The sequence below is a fragment of the Protopterus annectens genome, chromosome 9.part0 (assembly GCF_019279795.1).
Source record: "Protopterus annectens isolate FY-2018-M chromosome 9.part0, PAN1.0, whole genome shotgun sequence".
In the NCBI taxonomy this organism is placed as follows: Eukaryota; Metazoa; Chordata; order Ceratodontiformes; family Protopteridae; genus Protopterus; species Protopterus annectens.
The window spans coordinates 119,482,999-119,500,782 of record NC_056743.1 but is presented as its reverse complement, the minus strand read 5'-3'; positions in this window follow the sequence as shown (position 1 = coordinate 119,500,782).

Below are 17,784 nucleotides of genomic sequence, written 5' to 3'. Positions count from 1 at the left end.
AAGTTGCTAGAATAACAGGATTTCTGTCAGGGTGCATTTTCTGAAGGATATGAAATCTGAAACTCAGATGTATGTTATTATGTATATCATTATTCACAGACTTCAATCCTCAGTGACTTACTAGTAAACCACAGGTTTTATGAGGAACAGACCAAAAATATGAGGTAAAAATATGGATGGTTGAGATATATAATGAATAGAGGTGACACAACTTGTTTATGTGAGTCCAACTATAACAGAAGTAATGGAGCTGACAGCAATGGTACAATACATACTCAAGGAGTTTATGGGTTTCATTTTGTGAAAAATGTAAATGAGAAAAGGCATGTCAACAGCTCTGATGACTGCTTTACTGTCCATGCTACTCATGCAGTCATCTTTTCTTGATGCATAACAGTCATTAATGTGATTTGCTTTGACATGCATCTTAGTTCCTGGAAATTGGAAAAAAAAAATGAGTCCATGGTAAAAGTTTCACATAAAATTTAAAGAAACAACTGTGTATTACCTTTCAAACTTTACAGAATAAGAAACTTAACTATGTTTCCTTTACAGATTTGCACATTTCTTACAGACTTATTAAAAATGCATAGGCAGATAGGTGCACGTTTCTAAAGGTGGCACAATGAAACTCTTCTATGTTACTTCGAGTCATTTTACTCAGAAGCAATTGGCCAGTTCTAGGAAAATGCATTATGAGGTTGTTAAGCTAGAACATTTGTCCAGCACTCGCTGGAATATTCCATTTCAAATGAAAGCAGAGCCTGCACATTCTCAGTAATAGTCCATAGTACACCGTTTTCTACAGCTCTGTATACTACATCAGTAAATATCATTTTAAAGCTAAATGCTTCATAGTACAAAAACATACACGTTTACTAGGTACAGATAGCTTTCTTAATACCCTTTACGAATCTAACATGCCAAAAATGGACAGCAACACCCGCTGCACACACTTTGCAACAGAAGAACAGGTAATTTGAAACTATGATGATGAAAGTATATATTATTTCGCAAGTCTTCCATCCTAATATAGTGAAACAGACAAAATCAGTTCCAAAGACTCTATAAGGAGGTTTCCTTTGCTGTAAACTTCTAAGTATTTTAAAAAGAACTTAAATCACTGTGCATTATGCCTCCTACATGCAGAGCTGTTATGCTCTAGATTTTGACTTATTTAACTGGATTTGACACAATTCTACTGGACTGACTAAAATACTAGTCCTGAAAGTTGTTCAACAAAAGATCATTGCTTCAGTAGCTTAAGCTATTTTGGCTTTATCCCTGTCAACAGGATAGCTTAAAGACACCTTCCATACAGTCTATCAGGAGATGGTGCAGATCCCCCCCCCCCCATATATAAAAACAGAGTGGCAAAATCATCTGAGGTTTCTTGTCAGAAAAGGGTGCTTCTTTCGGTGGGCTAGTGATCCTAAGACCCTCATGGGGAAAATCTTCCACATAATTCTTTTCTGAGAAAAACTTGTGCTTCTTCTGTGAAATCATTATTATTATTTTTTTTAGGTAGGAAACATATCTCAATTGTCACAACTTCTTAGGGGATTATTTACTGTGTGAATATTTGCGTGTACTGGGAAGCAAACTCCACTTCTGGTGACTGGCAGCAGCTTTCATACGTCATTACCACCACCACCTTTTTGCTGTAACAAGGTTTACCATCTCTTTCAAGTTCCATTACCTGTCTTTAATGCTTCCTTTTTGGCTGAACTTATGAATCAGTAACCATTCTCCTCAGTTTCTCACATCCGAAAAAAGAAGAAAGTTGTCAGGGAGTCTTAAGTGTTCTGCCAGCTACATATTAGCTACTGATGGGTGACTCTATTGTGGTTGTATTTGGTTCCTCAGACTGCTCATCATTTTTCATTGGCCCCTCCAGTGTAGCACCTACGTCCACTAAGGACCAGGGGGTGTACACATCCTCTATAGCTGCAGAGTATGCCAACACAGGCAAGGCAGAACCACTTTTGTCTGTCTTGGGGGAAGGGGTGGGTGAAAGTTTACCACACAGCCAAGAAAGGGATCCTAGGTCCCTGGATAGTATGCATCCTTTGGTTCAGTCTTTTTCAATGGAGTTTCCCAAGAAAAGAAAACCAAAAGAAAAAAAATTCTCCTATTTCTATTTCAATGGTTACAAAATATTTGCTAGGGAGTTCATTTCTGCTTTGCAGTAAAGAAAAGGATTTCCCTATTTGAATTTAACTTTTGAGGAAAGTGTTGCTTCAAATTTCCCTTCACTTTTTTCTTTTTTGTTTTCTGAAACTGTATCTAAAATGTAAGAGTTTTTTTCAGTGGGATTAGAATGAAATTCCTCTTGCCAAGCAAATATATGTATTTGTTACAGTTCGATATTCCTAAATCTGTACCTGTTCCTTCTGTTTTATTTGCTTTCACAGCTTGTCGTTTACATGATAGTCAAATTCTGACAGGTTACACATGATATCCCAAACTCAAAATACTGATTTTCTAATCCCAAAACAGATGCTGCAGGGATTTCACAATCCAGAAAATCCAGACAACTTCTAACACTAATCCCAGCCATTCCCTGTGACAAGGCCTGAAAAACTTTTGACAAATTTGGGAAGAACTGCTGATTCTGGGCTAGTTGTGAGAAGATTTGCTTAGCTTTGTTCTCTAAATCTTTCTAAAGATGTTAAAAAAGTACAGTTTGTATGTTGAACTTACCATAACAGTAGATGCCATAACAGTAGATGTCTGAATGATCACTGCTGCAGTATCCTTAGCTATCATATGGATTATATCCTGCCAACGATACAACATCTGGCAAGCTTACAAAGCTTCAGGGCAACTTTCACAAACCCAAACTATCAATTAGCTCGAGTAGAGCTGATTAAAAGACAAGTTTGGCAAGAGCTTTCTTGCCAGCAGAGGGATAGAAACCTAAAAGGACAATGCTAGGAACAGCAAAAATATATGTCTATACCCCAGCATTAAAAAACAAACAAAAAAGAAGGGGGATGGAGGGAGTGGCTATTGTAACAGTGATTATTCGAACATCTACTATTATGTTAAGTTCACCTTACACAACTGCACTATGTTCTTCATATTGATCACTGCTGCAGTAGCCTTAGCTATACTGATAGATTAGATTCAGAACTATATTTGGGTGGTGGAAGGAGAAGGGTCTAGGAATCCCTGGAGAATAGTCCTAGAAAAGCTCTATTTAGACTTAAAGAATCAAGCCTATAGTGCTTTGTAGAAGTATGTACATAGGACTAATTAGCACCTTCTAGAATACCTCTGGAATTCAAAACTGGTCACATTAATCATGTGCATGAGCCTCTTATAAACAGGTAGTGTAAACCTTTTTGTTATACAAGAAAATATTAGCCTTTCATATTATATGTCAGGAGATAATGAGCCCATTGAAAGTGGGCACAGCCTCTTGTATTACATGTGATAGACTGGACAAAGTTCTGTAATACAGCTTTCATATTTGGCTCCAAGGAATATGACCCCCACTGATGCAAACACGGCCTCTCGTTTTACATGCGTTACAAAGCAGACAAAGTCTAGTGAAAGCCTTATAAAAGCAGGCATTTTAATTACCTCTATGCTTTAAGATAGGATCCTTATTTTTCCATCTCCCAGATTTTCCTCCAGTCAGCTCCCATAGACTCTCCCATCATTGTCTGTAACTGCCTTTAAATAACTCACCTGTCGAATGTAATGTATTAAAACAAGAACAATCATACATCTACCTGCGTAACTGAATAACCTACTGGAAACTTCAACAAGGTGTCACTATTCCTCCCACAGGGAGGGTATCAGAGACAAAGAGTCTCCTAGATCTGCTAGCTAAAGTGATTTTATCTGGATTATTCTTTATACTCTGTTTCTTGTTTGTCTTGCCACCCACCCTGTGAGTCACAGGTGAGATACCAGTCTTCACTTGAGCCCTCTGGATTACCTCTGTAAATCTGAATGAACTGGGATGTGATGATAAGCATCTTTTAAGTCTAATGTTATCAGGAAACACGAAAGAGGAAGAAGAGGTAACAGGCTGTGAAGCGACAATATTTTGAATTTGGGAGCTATAACAAACAGTTTTTGGAAATAAAGATCCAGAACTGGTCTCTGAGCATTTCTTTGGCACCAGGAACACCTTGAGTAAAACCTCTTCTCTACCTGAGGAATAGGAACTGGTTCTATTACTCCTAGGGACAGCATGTGATGAAGAAGAGGTGGAAACAAACGATTCTTATCTGCAGGATGCGGAATGACCCTCTGGAAAGGAGGAATTTCCTTCAACTATCATCTGTAACCTTGATGAATGACTTTCAGAACCCATTTGTCTGAAAGAGTCTGCTGCCACTGAGAAAAATGGATATTCAGACTTTCTGGAAGAGAAAAAGGACCAGGGTGGGAGGGGGTCAAGGTCTTGTATAGTCATTTAGACTTGTGGGGCTGTCCTTAGTTTCTGGAGATTTGAGACTTCTTTTTGGAACTTCCTTGTCATTTCTTTTTAAACATCTATTTACCTGTATTATGTTGACACTGTCCTTCATTTTTTTGTCAAACTGGCTGAAGAGACAGAAAACCCATTGGACAATTTGAAAAAGGAGGACTGATAAGTCTTAGAGATTCCCTGGATCATCTTACCCCTTTCATCACACTTTTTGGTCACTTCTGCAGCAGAGGGGCCAAACAGTAAATCTCTATCCAAAGAAGAATTTAAAATCTCATTTTATCATCATCTGGGAGGTTCTCAGAATGCAGCCAAGCAAACCCCCTTAAAACAGTACCTGTGGACATAGGCCTGGAAAAAGTATCAATAGAGTCATACACACACTGCAAACAATGAGTAGTGACCTGCGCAATAGAAGAAACGTAATTATTTAAAGCAGATTTACCTTCACAAGAAGACAAATGCAGATAAAACATTCCTCATACTTTCACAGTTTGTCAAACTACAACATATGAGCCTGACAATTCTAAATTTAAAAAATTAAAGCAGCAGAAGTATACACTTTTTCCATACTTATCAATAATTATTAGAAAGAGTAGGAGTGGAATTAAGTAAGTGCTTAGCAGTAGTCGAGTCAACTAAGGCAATAGCTGCTGGGTCAGGTTTTGAATAGTGTATAAAAATTAAAAGACTGAGTAACTTTATACATGCTATCTGCCTTTTTAGGGAGAGCTGGCTGACTATCAGGAATATTTATAGCTGTAAGAAACACATCCTGTAAAGCAGACAGGACTGGAGGAATGGGTGTAGGTTCTGGAAAATCTATCTGTAAGTATTCATAATATTTTCTGAGGGAATGAGAAATCTCAGTGTTCTCCCGTTGCAAATATTGGGACATTATAGGTATAGTCTCAAAGAAAGAGAAACCCCAACAGGGAGAATCAGAAACTGAACTCTCCTCAGAGTCTGAATCAAAAATCTGATGACCAAACCCTGAATCCATCCCTGCATCTTCCTGTTCAGATTCAGAATCCTGAATCTCTTCAGGAAAAGAGGAATCCCCTCTTCGTTTTACCAGAAACTACTTTGCAAGATGGATCAATAGCCTAAATTAAACCCTGGGCCTGTCTGAATAAATTGGTCCTATCCAAGGAAATTTGAGGAGTAAATAAATGCTTGGTTTTCTGTTTCTTTTTGACAGGAAATGGAGCCAATGGGGTAACTAATGGCAGCAGTTGCTTCCCTAGGGATGGGCACAGCATTCTGACACAACAGGGAAACCTTCCCTGTTCCCTCTCCCAGGGCTGACAAGAGTGGCTGTCCCTTGCCCATTGATGGGGATCTCAACAGCCACAGAGGACATGGCTAACTATTGATCCATAGTGGCTGTAGGACCTACACCAGAGGGATCCAGTGTTAAATATGAGTGGTCTGAAATGCAACAAATGGCCGCAGCAGAGTTACCCACCTATGGCTGAGGTAAATTGCTAGCCTGCTGTGGTAGCAAAGGCTATTTGCTTAACTTTTTTTGTGTGGCTGAAAGGAGGACTAACTATGGGACATGGTCCAACTGAAAATGGTGCCCTTTTCCTGCAGAAATGAAACAGCAAATGCCAATAAAACTACCGGTCCACAAAAGTTATTTTTTGACAGAAAAAAAATTAGTAAAAATCACTTTAAAATACTATGGCAGTCTCACAATGGAAAAATAAATAATTTCTCTACAGAAAACACATTTTAGTTTGTATACACAACTTTCAAAATGACAGAAAGAAACAAGTGCTCACTTTAAAAGAACATCTTGAGACAGTCTGTTAATTAACAACACTCCTGGCTTTAAAATAACTTTCCTAAAGAGGAAAGTAATAAGACGTCAACAAATTTAAGAAAATGGAAGTTTTCTTCCCCAAAGGGAACTTATCTGCCCAGCAAAGAAAAGCACAAGACAACCGGCGATCCTGAAAATCCAGGGAAGAACTCACTCTTCAGTGGCAGTAAAGCTCTAAAGGGTTTCAAGCCCAGACATGACTTTTACTCAGCTCAACTCAAGCTGCTTCACAGTTTGGGCATGTGGAAGGTGCCCTGAAGATTTGGCAGCTGGTTGACTGCTACTATTCTTGGCAGGATAACACATATATAGCTAAGACTACTGCAGCAATGATCAATATGAAGCACATCTAAGATTTTGAATTCACCTATTGACAGGAAGCTTCCTCTATGGCCCTTCTACAGCTGAGGTACTTAAAAGATTTGATGAGGAGAAAGCTGATTCAAGGAGGCACCCAAATGTTACAGCCTTCTTTTTTAAGACAATAAAAATTTTCCTTCCACTTCAGCTTCGTTTTCAAAAAGCAATTCAAACAGTAAGGTGCCTCCAAACAGTTTTAATAAGCAATAGCAAGGAAGCACCAAAAAGAAAGGGAAACCTCTCAAAATCAAAGAAAGTGTAAAAAGTCAGAATATCTATTTGCCTCTTCTGCCCCCCCCAAGCAATCATAGGTTGGTACTAGGCTATCGGCCCTAGGGCCTATACAAGCCTAGCCATAACAATTCCCTGGCTATTTCTTCCCACAGTATTTACTTCCCTGGACCTGTGTCTAGCAAGGTGACTGATGTGATCCCCAGGGTGAGTTTCCTATCTCCCATCCAATCATCAAGGTTCCTTTTGAAGAGGGCCAAAGAGGCACTCTGCTTGCCACGTATAGGCAAGTCTATTCCAGAGTCTGGGGAGTCTCTGGGTCAGGAAACTATCCCTCCAACAAGTTTTGTTCATTGTGATGACAAGGATTAGATCCCTGGAGCATGTGTCTGTGAGGGATTGGGATTTCTTTAAGTGTAGCATGTCCAACAGCTCTGGGTTTGACATGGCCTTGTATGTTAAGCAGAGATCGCCTCTGAGTAGACGATATGTGAAAGAGTATAGGTGGAGTTTTTTAGGCGGTCAGCAGAGGGCATCTACTTTAGGCCTGTGATTCTTTTAGTGAGGTATAAACAGCCTTTGTAGGTCTTGAACCCAGGACCCTGTACACTATAGTCACAGTAGTTAACCACTAAGCCATCACAGCTCCCTCTCTCTCTCTGAGAGTCTAGATTTTCCCATGTAGCACCAGATCATTTCAGACAAATGGGTTCTCAAAGTCATTCAACAGGGGTACACTTAACAATGGGAGTCCTTCTGCCCCTTCCATGGGATTCCTCCTAGCCCAATAAATCAATTTCCCTATTTCTCCCAGTTTTGGCAACAATGCTATTGCAGAGATTCACAGAACCAGTGCCTGTCTGACAGATTTTTCTGCTGCCAAAGAAAGAAAGAAAGGACGGACTTGGAGACCTGTGCTGAGCCTTTCATTTCTTAATCTTTTTGTCAAGATCTCAAAGTTCAAAATATTATCCCTTCAGATTTTATTACTACTTGTTCCCTTATCTGCTTTCATGGCAAAGCTATTTTAAAAGATGCTTACCATCACATTCCTATTAGCAAGCATTTCAGATGATTTTTTTAAAGATTTTCTGTATCTGGCTCACATTATCAGTACCTGCAATGTGTCTGCCTCCAGTAATTGCTTTTTGCAGATTTCAAGGCCTCCACAAATTTTTCATACTTGGATGATTGTCATATATTTGGAGACTCTCTCCAGTTGTCATGATTCCTGAGCAAGTTTTTCGAATCTTGTACTCAGTCTAGGTTTTTACGTGAACTTACAGAAATCTTGTGTATCAGCTATTCTCAGAAATTGTTGGGTTATTGGAAATGGGTTATCTGTTAGATTCTGTCCTTGGAAAAAGTATTTCTTTCTCCAAAGCAGAGATGCTCCAAAAGTTCTTCATGAGTTTTTTCCAATCAGAACTAGGTATCTGCCATGGAATTTACCAGGATTCTAGGATACATGGAATCTATGATTCTTAGGATTCCCTTGGCCCAAACATCACATGAAAAAAATCCAGTGGTACTGCAGGTCAGTTTGGCTCAACATCTATACCATTTATCTTTTCTGATCCTTATTTTAAGGTTTGTAAGGAGGGAGGTTCTATGATGGATAGACCAGTTCTCCCACAATCCAGTTCTTTATTCTCCTTTCTACCTTGTCAGCCTGACACAACAGTTCCTTAAGATTTGAAGTAGGAAGTGGTTTCAAAAGGTATGAGAGTGCAAGGTCTATGGAACAAATGCAATAGACAAATTCACATTAATGTCAAAGAGATGATGGCAGTTATAAACTCATTGAAAGCCCTAAATCATCTTGGGCCACCAGGGTCTTGACAAGTTTTTACAGACACTAAGACAATAATGTGGTACATACTCAAATGGGGGATACCAGACCTTAGTCCCTTTACAGACTTATGATGTTAGGCTGGGGGGATTAGCAACTCAGAGCAAACTGACACTTCAGGCTTCATATAGTCTGTTAGAGCAAATCTTTGGAGCAGACAAGCAAAGCAGGACAAGGACAGATCCTCAAAATTGGAAGCTACATTCTGGGGTGAGCAGACAAGCAAAGCAGGACAAGGCCAGACTCTCAAAATTGGAAGCTACATTCTGGGGTCTTGCAAGAATTTTTCCAGCAGTGGGAAACATCAAGTAAATCTTTTTGTCTTCTCTCAGAACAGACAACTAAAGAAATTCTGCTCCAGGATTACTTAGAAACACATAATTCATGTAGTGCATTACCATACTTCACAGGTAAATCTGCACAAGTGGTATATATTGCCACCTGTCTGACCCCTGATACCTTCTACATGGAAAAAATGAGTAAAAGGTTCAGGGACACAAAACATTAGCATAACTATGCCATAAACCAGCATGATAATTGTAATGCATTGTGTAAACATTAAAAAGAATGCAAAATGTATATTTTTTTGCACTTGGTTTTGCTCCTCTTAATGTGAGAGGGGTAAATAGGGTAGACTATTTAGAATATTTGGAAAGAGATGATATAACATAATTTGTGAGTTCCTTTAAAAAAGCCAAGGAAAACATTTGGTCATGCAATTCTTTAAGTGATTTGAGAAGTATATTTGATATAAATGAATTTTGATAAGCATTGTCTTGCATCCTTTTGGTAATTGCTATAAAATTATTTATATATTTGGATATTCCTGTGATTATTTTTGGTTTCCTTAATGTTTTAATGGCTCCTTCATATTGGATTTGCGGTAAGCAGGAAGCATTCCTTCTCGTTTGTATTGCGGTTCAGTGTGTTGGTTTATACTTCTCTGGATATTGAGGAAATGAAAGAAATTATGTTGCATTAGAACATGCACAGGATTTGTGATACCATTATTTCAAGAGGTTTGTGATTGTTACCACATTTTATTAATGTAATATATTTGGACACACTCATGATTATTTTTTGGTTTCCTTAATATTTTGATGGTTCCTTTATTTTGGATTACAGGCCTTGAAGACAGGTGCCTTCTGATTCTCATGTGCAGGAATACTCTGGCATCCTTTTCCACTGTTATCAAGGGTTATTCAGAAGATCTAGAAGGCCTTCCTAAAGACTGTTGAGGTGACTCACTTTTTACCCAGGAGACAATGATTCTCCCTTCTTCTAAAACTATCCATGGGCAGAGGTTTCCCATAGGCTGGATTTACTTAAACAGCACACCCCAAACTAAAACTGTCTGCTGACTACCCGGATGATAGAATGTTGCTACCTTTTAGACACCTTCATATAAGGATGTGCAGCAGGACATGAAGGAGCCTGAAGCCTGATACTAGGAAATCATATTTGTCCAAGTAGAACATATTTTCTAGTTGCTTTCATTCCAGGACCCAGAACACTTTTAAGGCCTGGCTGCCTCTGTTTTTTGATTACTTGTTTTAGTTACTATGCTCTGGCCTTTTTTACTCCTCTGTCAAGGTTCATTTGTCAGCCATTTCTACTTGTCTGCCATTGACCACCCCCCCACCTGTCCTCAAGTCAAACAGTTTTTCAAGAAGGGTTTACATATCTCTCCACCTTGAAGATATGTTGCCCCTCCTTCATATTCTAACTTTGTACTTTAAACACTAACTCTTTTCCACTTCAGCTAGCTCATCTGGCATATTTTAGGTTTTTAACGTGGACAACTGTTTTACTCATTGTTCCGACTTCTACTAAAACCGTGTCCAAGTTAGAAACGCTTATGGTGAGCCAACCCTACCTCATTTTCAACAAAGACAGCACTTCTTTGAAAACTTTTCTTACTTTTATGCTTACAGTGGTTTGAAGTCTACCTTGAGACAGTCTATTGATCCCCTTATCTTTTTTCCTGAACCTCAAAACAAAGGAGAAAAAAATTCTTTGCACTCTGAATGTCCACATGTAGCTCAGATACTACCTACACAAAACTCAATCCTTCTGGAAAGCTAATCAGCTCTCTGTCATCTATGAAGGTGAGAGGAAAGGCAACCAGTGTCAGGCTGGACAATTTCTCGATGATTGACCATGTTATTTCAGTTATTCTCACCACAATAAGCTTTGGTTTCTTTGGTGGTTTCCTGAAAAGGGTAGACTCGGGAAGTAGTCTAAGGGCAACAACTTGGTCCATTTACATACTTTTGCAAAACATTGCAAACTGGATTCCTTTTCCAGGTCCAGAAAAGACTTTGCTAGGATCATTCACCAGGACTCCTGGATTCCTAATTGACTTCCTCTTCTCTTTTTCCCTAAGCTATGGTAATTTATGCAAATAGCGTAGGCTACTACAACACTTATCTAATGTTGGAAAATGTTGGAAATAGTACAGGTATGTAAGTAAAGATATCATAATAGTAGCTCAACTAATAGGTCACTGTTGCAGTAGCAGCAACTCCCCCCATTTAAACACCCTTCTTTTGGTGTTTTTTTTTGCATCACCAGGGTGTGGATGTTTATATCATTGTGTATGTAGTTACTATTGTATTAGGTTTCCTAGCACCTTTTTTTCAGGGCTATTGCTGCCCTTCTAGGGGCAAGAAAGCTCTGAAGATATTGATGCTATAAATATCTTTACATGGTGCACTGCCCAAGCTTTTGTCAGAGTGCATGGAAAGTGCACTTAATTTTTGAAAAGCTGTTCAGTAAGCAGGGGTAAGACACAAATAGCTCAGGCTACTAATGCAGTGATCTATTAGAACACGTACTGTTATGGTAAACTTACTTATACTGTTGCACAATCCTGGCTGAATGCTTTTACGATTTTCTGCTGAGTTTACTGTGAAAGCTGTAAAATTGCTGTGGTTTTAGCCAGTCTAGCTAAGAGATGCTCTGAGTAAATAATGATATGTAGAAGTATGGCAAGTTAATAGCAGTTGTACAACGAGCTGCAGTCTGTACCATGTATCCTCCAAGATGTCTCTAGCAGCTGAAAGCTGCTCTTTATTAGCCAAAGTAGCCCGTACTTGCTCTGTGCTGCCCATTCAGCCCATATATGCCCAACATAGCTTGGTAATTCTGGGATGTCCATTGTCGCAGTTGCAAATTAACCCAAAATATTTTGTTTACTTTGCCGCACAAGTTCATGATAATAACAGACAATGTGCCACTATCAGCAAAACCCAGTTTTTCTCATTCAATTCATATAAATCAGTGTTAACCCTTCACAAGAAAATCTGCATAGCTGCATTTCTCCACAGTATAGCCCTCTAACTATATTACTGACTACAAATATAACTGAATGTAATCCTAATTAATTCTGAAAATCTCTGGACAAAGATGGAAGGTCTTTCTTCTTGTTTTCCTTCTGATGGCAGCCTCACAGCAGTTGGTATCCCTAAGCAGTGCAGTAACTCACCTTATGCTCACAGGAACTGTTACTCAACACAACAAATTCTGTTTGTGCGAGATGCAAATATCAAATATGTGACAAACATGGAGACTTCACCATCACAGAAAAATACAGACCGTGAACTACTCACAAAACTGTTACATTCTACAAAACCCATACTAAAATGTCTTACTCTGAAACTGTAAAACAATAATTCCCAAGGCTTCTCTGACTCACAAAGACTATGTCTCATCAAAAATCCAATGCCACATCACCATTGGGAACACTGCCAGAGTCACCAAGACTTAAATTATCTCAAATCCAGTATGCCAGACCACTCTACAAATAAAAAAATGTTTGCATGATAAAGATTCTGTAGTCAGACACACATATTGTCCTCTCACTGGGCTGGATAACAATAGTGCAGTGATTAGTAGGATGGATAACAGTGCAGTGATTAGTAGGATGGATAATGACAGTGCAGTGATTAAATGGATGGATAACGACAGTGCAGTGATTAGAAGGATGGATAACAGTGCAGTGATTAGAAGGATGGATAGCAGTGCAGTGATTAGTAGGATAGATAGTGCAGTGATTAGTAGGATGGATAGTGACAGTGCAATGATTAGAAGGATGGATAATGACAGTGCAGTGATTAGAAGGATGGATAATGACACTGCAGTGATTAGTAGCATGGATAATGACAGTGCAGTGATTAGTAGGCTGGATAACGACAGTGCAGTCATTAGAAGGATGGATAATGGCAGTGCAGTGATTAGTAGGATGGATAACAGTGCAGTGATTAGTAGGATGGATGACAGTACAGTGATTAGTAGGATGGATAATGACAGTACAGTGATTAGTAGGATGGATAACAACAGTACAGTGATTAGTAGGATGGATAACAGTGCAGTGAGTAGTAGGATAGATAACAACAGTGCAGTGATTAGCAGGATGGATAACAACAGTGCAGTGATTAGAAGGATGGATAATGACAGTGGAGTGATTAGTAGTCTTACAAGTGTCAAGATCTGTGATATAGCAAGGATCCTTGGGATCCTTTCACCTAAATAGCTATGACTTAGATGATGGTGGCCCATGTGGGAGTGAATGACTTGAATCACAAAACTCCAAGGAAGAGGTAAAGACATGTCAGAACTCTCCATCCATGTCACAAATGCAGGTAAGACTCTAGTCCTAAGTCGAATCCTAGTTAACTTCTTAAGGATAACACAGGCTGTTGATAGCAGTCATGTTTTCCACACAGTGAACCTAGGCATTTGACACCATCCCACATGTTAGCATAATTAGCAAGCTTAATGCTTTACAAATAGATCCTATGTGGTGAGAGGGATATCAAATTGGCTAAAACCCAAAACCCACAAGGTGGTAGTGGTTTACTATCAAATGACTTAAAACCAAAAGACTAAATCCCAAAAAAGACTGAAAATTCAAAATACTGAATGATGGAATTTGCCCCTTCTCCACTGTTGTGTGATCTTGGAGTTAGTATATACAGTTAGCAGGGGGGGTGGGGGGCACAGCCCTCCACATGAGGGGAGCAGGGGGCTTGCCTCTTGCATTAAAAAAGTATTCAGTATTTTGAGTTTTCAGTCTTTTTGGAATTCGGTCTTTTGGTTTTCAGTCATTTGATAGTAAACCAATGGTAGCAGTTGCTTCATCATAGACTATGAAAGTGATGAGTGGTGTCCTGCAGGGCTCAATTCTGAGGCCTCTGTTGTTCAGATTTTACTTTTCTGATCTCCATCCCATGATACAAGACGTCTGACTTACTAAGTCCGCAGATGACTCCAAATGGAGAGTAACTGTCAAGGTCCTCTCTAATGCCCAAATCCTTCAGTGAGAATTTGCACTCATAAATAACCACTGTACTAACAATGGGCTCAAATGAAATGCTGAAAGTGCAATATTGTCATAATCACACTAAGTAGACAACTCATTTTCCCAGTATACAATACAGACAATACCAAACTCCAAAATGAGAATGTTGCTAAAGACCTTAAAACTTGGATTCATAATTCCTTTTCCTTTAAACATCATGTAATAACAGTAACAAGAAAACCTTTCCTCTTTCTTCTTAACAGAGCTAGTTGCCAAAGGAATATCATCCAGATATGAAAAGGACAGTACTACAGGCAAAGAAAAGGGGTAGCTATGGGGGCATCTTATGCTACTGCAATGGGAAAGACAAGTTTTGTTCAGACACTTTGATGTTAAACCTTGGAAACTGTATTTATGTTTCCTTGATGATATTTTTATTGTCTGGGACAGGCCGTTTGATGAGCTAGAAGGCTTTATGGATTTTATTAATTCTTCTACATCTTTGAGGTTCACCCATTCTGTTCAATATGAATCTACCAATTATTTAGATGTCACCATTTCTAAAAATTATTGGGGGGAGGCGGGCCAGTACTAGCTACAGAAAACCCACCTATAGTAATAGTCTGATAGACTTTGAGAGTAACCACCCCTTACATCAGACAATGGGAATCATTAAAAGGCCAATATGTCAATGTGTCCAGAATGGTTTCCTCATATAACCAAATGGTGGCAGAATGTGAAAAAATTGAAAGATATGTTACTCAAAAGGGAATATCCTGTAAGTTTGGTAGCCTCCATTTTTGAAAACACTATTCAAAGAAGAATGAAAGGAGAAACTGTGCCATCAATTCATTCCAAATGTAAGTCGGTACCCCTAGTGAATAACAGGGGAAGTGTTAATGCAACTAAGATAAACCGGGCATTTATAATTGAGTTTGTAATGAGGCCACTCAGATCAGGAGTATTTTAGCTAAACACTGGCAGATTTTTTTTTCCCTCTTTAAAGAAATGGGGAAGAAAATTGGCAATAGTCCAGTGGTGGTTTTCAGGAGAGGTAAGACTATTAAAAATTTTTTAGAACCCCCCATATATTGTGAATATGGTCGTAGCAACAAAAGGGTTGGTACATATAAATGTGGCCACTTTAACAATTGCAATGACATCCTGGAGTGTGACCACCTCATTATTAATCACAGGTATATTAAGTCAAGGTGGTTTTGCAACTGTAACAGTTTTGTTGTGGTATATGCTGATATTTGCCAATGTTGCCAGTCTTTTTATTTTGGTAAAACTAAGAAAAAAATCAAAGAGCGGATATACGAGCAAAAAACAGATATTCGGAAACTGGATCATAAAAATGCCCTGGCCAAGCATATTATTATGTTTTCTGACCATTCCTTCTGCTTCTTTGTACAGGAGCAAGTGTTGCAAGACATTGGGGGGACCCTGGGATGATATCCTGGAGGAAAGGGAACTGTGCTGGCAGTTCAGACTGAATGCTACAACCCCCCCCCCCCAGGTTTGAATGAGGGGATGCCAATTATTAGTATTTTAAAAGTCAAATCTTATTTAGTTTAAAGTTGCATTACAACAACAGAAGGGTGCAAACCTATGTCTTTTAACATTTATACACTTTCAAATGCAGTATTGTTCATTTTAACATACCCGTAGAGTTATTTAAATTGCTTTATTTATTCTATTTGTTTAACAATCAATATTTTTTGTAGGGTTTTTAAAAAATTCATGCAAACGTATGCTTGTTTATCATGTGATCTAAGGGTGGGATATAATAGGATGGTGCATTTTTTATTGAATTGATTCTGATGAAGTAACGTTTGTTACGAAAGCGCTCAATCCTTGTGTGTGCATAAACTTGTTGGATTTAATTTTACCTCCATTTCTGCTTTTGGAATGTCGTGCTGTGTGTATTTTGTTAAAATATGTTTTTGTCCTCAGTGGTTACTTGGTGCTTTGTGGATGGTACCAAGGTATGTCCCAGGGGACCTTGACAGCTGTTTACATAAGGCTTTGCTCTCCCAGAGTTTACCTTGCAACAGATATTGGCCTCACTTGTTTGGGATGGGGCATTTCTGAAGGCATACCTGCGGAAATAATCAAGAGGACTGGTAGAAAGTCTTCTATGGCCTACTTACCTGTTATTGCAGGTGGCAGTATTCTCTTTCTCATGTTTATTTGTCTTGTTTCAGGTGGAATGCAATTGGCAATATTGGGACATCACACAAACTCCACACTTTTCATATGAATTGCAGTTTGTCAACATTACAGCTGATATTCAGGGGGGAAAAATTGGAGCGGGTAAATTTCAGATCGTGGTGTGAATGATCATAGCTACTTTCTTGCATATATTGAGTTTCAAATGATTATCGACACATTTTAAATCTTAAGCAAATTTATTTGGGACAGAAATAGTCTTGGTGGAATGAGCAGTACAGTGTGACATTAGGGGGAGAGTGACAGTTAAGTCTCTCCTTTCCTTGACTTCTTCAGGTTGCAGCGTATACACACAGTGAACAACAGTCACAACTTAAAAACAGTAATGAAAGTAAAGTTGCATAAAATCTTACCATAACAGCAGATGTCCTTCTCTTCACTATTGCAGTATTCTTTACTAGCCCAACTTCCACCCAATATACCAAAACCTTAGGATTTTAAAGACATCATAAGTCACAGGAATGCTTCCCACTCACAGCATAGGGCATAAAGGTGATATATGGATGCACATACCTCAGAAATGAATAGTCCCAACAGGAACAAAAGTGCAAAGACAGAAGAAGAATGACCCAGACAAAAATAAGGAAAAGAGAAAAAAGGAGAGGAGGGAGGGAGGGAATACTGCAACAGTGAAGAGAAGGACATCCAGTGTTATGGTAAGATTTTACAAAACTGTACTATGTCCTTCCATATCACTGCTGCAGTATTCACTATTAAAACTAAAGTACAAAAGCTCCAAGGAAACTTGGGAGGAGGAATGCCCAGCAGAGCCTTCAGGAAACCCATGCAGGATAGCTCTGACAAAGCCAGCTCTTGCTCGGGAAACAATACCCAATTTGTAATGCTTAGTGTGAAGGTATGGAAAGAGGTCCAATTAGCAGCCTCAGGGGAAGGAATTAGCATCCATTTCTTTGAAAAAAAGCACCAGAAGAAGCGGCAGCTCTAATATAATGAATGTCTACAGAGGCAGAAAGACATTTCCCATGAAATGGGTAATAAAAAGAAAGGGTCTATATTAGGTAATCAAAACTTTAGGTAATCGAACGCCTAAAGGTCGACACCTAAACAGTGAAAGCTGTAAATATCGAATGACCACTTCCGCAAATTCTTTCGTAAGGAAAGATTTTGCTTGGCCTTATCGGGAATCTGCCGTTTTCTCCACTGTAGAGCGATCTCGGAGTTGGTATATTTAGATAGGCAGGTGTGGTGGGCACAGCCCCCAACATGGAGGTGATGGGGGGCAAGCCCACCACACAATTAGGGTTTGAAATTTTTTTTCCTTCGGCCAAGCAAATTCTTTCACTATGAAAGAATTTGCGGAAGTGGCCATTCGATGTTTACAGCTTTTCCTGTTTTGGTGTCGAACTTTAGGTATTCAATTAATTAAAGCTTCAATTATGTAATATAGACTCAAAAGAAATGGCATTAGAGATAAACCTAAAGATCTTGGATGAAAAGAAACAAAACACTGCCCTAACTTGCAAATGGCTCTAGCTGCATATGCAAATCCAAGGCGTGGAGAAACTTCTCAC